Genomic DNA, 3,634 nt, shown 5'->3' with positions numbered 1-3,634 from the left:
AAGGTAAAGCCTCCTGATAGGTTATCTAATCCCAAGCTGTCAGCCCTAAACACACGCACATATAACCAATACTAAACAGACTCTACAGGGTGTATTTAAAAAATAATAAAGTTATATTAATCAGGGTTCTCTAGAGGAAAGAACTTATATAATAAGCAGAGAGGCTTGTGATTTATTAGAATGGCTTACAGGATGTGGTCCTACAATGGCTGACTACCAATGGAAGTTCCAAGAGTCCAGTAGTTGTTCAGTCCATGAGGTTATATGTCTAACCTAATCTTCAGTATACAACAGAATCCTGAAGAAGTAGGCTCTAATGCCAGTGAAGGAATGGACTTAGCACACACGCACACACACACACACATGCACGCACGCACACGCACACGCACACGCACACACACACACACACACACACACAGAGAGAGAGAGAGAGAGAGAGAGAGAGAGAGAGAGAGAGAGAGAGAGAGCAGGCAAAGAGAGCAAGCTTCCTTCTTCCATCTCCTTAAATAGGCTTCTAGTAGAAAGTGTGGCCCAGATTAAAGATGGATCTCAGGTTTTAGTTAATTCCAGATTTAGTCAAATTGACAACCAAGAATAGTCATCACATATATTTTCTTTCCTAAGAAAAAGAGATGTAATCTCCACTAAGAATTAAAAGCATGCCTATTTAAATATGGCAATAGTGTTTAGAGGCTGGACCTTTGAAAAGTGAACCCCCATGATTACATCCTGGTAACCTTGTAAGAGAGAAAGGGACTAGAAGACACCACACATACACTAACTTTCAATAAACTCACTCTCCATCTCTTGCCACGTGATACCCTATAGTCTTATGACTACCAGCAAGAAGGCCATCACTAAACATAATGTCTTGACCTTCGACCTCCAGGATGTTGAGCCAGCCTCAAGTATCTCAAGTATTTCAGTGCACTTTGAAAGGTGGGTGGTAAAAACCAAATATTACTTCCTCATAGGAAGACAAATTCAAGGTGGCATGACATATATAGGCCTTAGTAAAGGTAAAAACTATCTTCCCCTATTGGAAATTCTTTTCATGCTTATCAACATGAGATCTGAGTTCAGTACAGGAAGAAAAGAATACCAAGTCTTACTCTTTCCAGCAAGATGATGATGATAATGACTGGGGATCTTTTTAAGATGAACTTTTGAGCTTCCTGAATTCTGGAATTATGGGTATATACAACCACACCCTGCTCAGGCAAGATTACTCACTTCCTGCTGAAGAACGAGTCCCAACCTCAACCTCTCTGGATCCATGTACTCAGAAGAGACAGCCATCAGCAAAGGACAACACTGTAGTCTATTTTTTGGGGGGAGGGGGGCAGGGACAAGCTTAGTTATTGACACCCTGACCAAGTCCTAAAGGTACATTTTTGGAGGTCACTTCTGGGAAAGCTTTTTATTGTTAACTAAAAACAGAAAGATACATATAGGAACACATTTCTCTCTCTTCTTTGCCATCTTCATACTCACAGGTGGTACCTGCTGCAACCTCTGGAAGCTAGGAGAGGGGATATTGTTGACTGCACATATAGGATGTTGAGTTACAGAGCTAGACATAGGAAAGCACTTTGTTCTTGGCGGTAGGATACTTCAGCCAGGATTAGACCCCTGACATTGGTTTCCTCCATTTTCTTTGTTCTCTTTCTAGAAATCTCTCTGTCTGTCCATCCGCCCATCTGTCCCTCTGCCTTCCCTTCCCCCTCTTTTCCTCTTCCCCTGCATCCCTTCCACCCTCCTCCCTCTCTTTCCCCAGGCTCTTGTTTTGTAACCTAGGGGGCCTTGAACTCACCTAGATGGCTATAACAAAGATGATTTAACAGGTAAAAGTGTTTGCCTCTGGGCTGAAAATAATAATAGGGATAGACAGAGGACTATGCTTTGTATAATTGTTTGGCCTTTTGTACTAAATTTTGAGAAATATAAAAAACAAGAAAAACCAAAAGCAAATTCCCAAACTAGTAGGATAAAACCCAAACTCCTAGTTGCCTAGGGACTTAGTTTGTGGAGTCAGGATGACCTTATTCTAAGACTAGATTTACAATTTACAAGCTGTGTAGCCTTGGGCAGGTTAGCCAAGCTCTCCAAACTCTGAAAAGGGGATGATTCTCATAGACTCCTCAACAGCCCTGTTTGAGAAGAACAAATCAAACAATGCAAGTGTACTAAGTATTGCACCTGACACACAGTGTGGCTTCAACTTTCACCAGAGTTTGTTGTTGTTATCAGACTAACATTAAGGCTCTTTATAGTCTCTCTCCAATCTGTTCTAACCTCGTGTCTTATAATTCTACCAGACCAAGTCCATGCTTGGTCCATGCACGCCTGAGACTTTCTGAAACGTACTTGTGTCTCTCCAGAATTGTTTGCTCAATGGCTGGCTTTCCTACTGACAAAACTGTCCAATTGAAAATGGTAGTGGGAAAGAAAGGGGTTATATTAAGACAGTGTGGTTCTGGTTTGAGATGTTTTGTTGATGCTCTTGGGACTTAAGCTTTACACCTCCACATCTGAGCATATGGAGACAGGGAAGCAGGAAGGGTAGGATTCTTGCAAGACATATAGTGCTGGAACTAAAATATCAGCCAGGAGTTTTGCAATGGGGGCACAAACTACTCCTTGCTACCCTGCATAGCCCCATCTCACCGCCATCCCCACCCTTGATGACTGGGGAGCAATCTGTTTCATGAACCAGAGGAAGTTTCTTTATATTTCTGTTGTTAGCACAATTTAAATGGGGGAAGGGAGAGCAACCATCTCTTTGTAGTCTCTTGAAATAAAGGTTTTAATTTTGTCACTAAACTCTTAGGGTGCCGTTATTTCATTAGATAGGGAGTGATATCACTGAAATATGAAGTAATTTGACCCCTGGTAGGTGAGCCACACTTCCAAAAGTAACACAAACTGGACTGGATGGGAAGGGAGAATAAGGTTCAGAGTCACGTGGGTAGGGAGTCGAGGGTGGAGAGAATGGATATGGGGGAGTTGGGTGCATGTGTGAATATAATCAAAATACATTGTATGAAATTCTCAAAGATAAAGTGATTTTTATATGAAATAAAATATAAAAGTTACACTGGTAAAATTATGCTAATTTTCACAATGTATGCTGTCAATTTTATAATCTCTTTAATTCCATAATTATATATATAGATGTATTTTTAGGAAAAGTACTCATATGTCTTTTTTTTGCCTCAATCCTAAAATATTTTTGGGGCCTGCCAGGAAGTAGTGGTGCACGCCTTTAATCCCAGCACTCTGGAGGCAGAGGCAGGCGGATCTCTGATTTCAAGGCCAGCCTGGTCTACAAAGTGAGTTCCAGGACAGCCAGGTTACACAGAGAAATCCTGTCTCAAAAACAAACAAATGAACAACAACAAAAAAGGTTTGGTTTATTGTGTAATATAGTAAGTACATAGTAATTTTGGCTAGTGTTAATTATCCCTGATTGCTTTAAATAATGATAAGATGTCATCATTTTATGAATTTAATAGTTTGATTTTTTTCCAGACTTAAAGAAGATATTACTTTCTTTCTTCTGCCATCTTTAGCTGCATTCAGATAGACTCTCCAGGGTCTTGTACAAATTCACTATTGTGACTTCATTCATTAT

The sequence above is a fragment of the Phodopus roborovskii genome, unplaced genomic scaffold (genome assembly GCF_943737965.1).
Source record: "Phodopus roborovskii unplaced genomic scaffold, PHOROB, whole genome shotgun sequence".
Classification (NCBI taxonomy): Eukaryota; Metazoa; Chordata; class Mammalia; order Rodentia; family Cricetidae; genus Phodopus; species Phodopus roborovskii.
The sequence above is the reverse complement of the archived record's forward strand: the minus strand, read 5'-3'. Positions refer to the sequence as shown.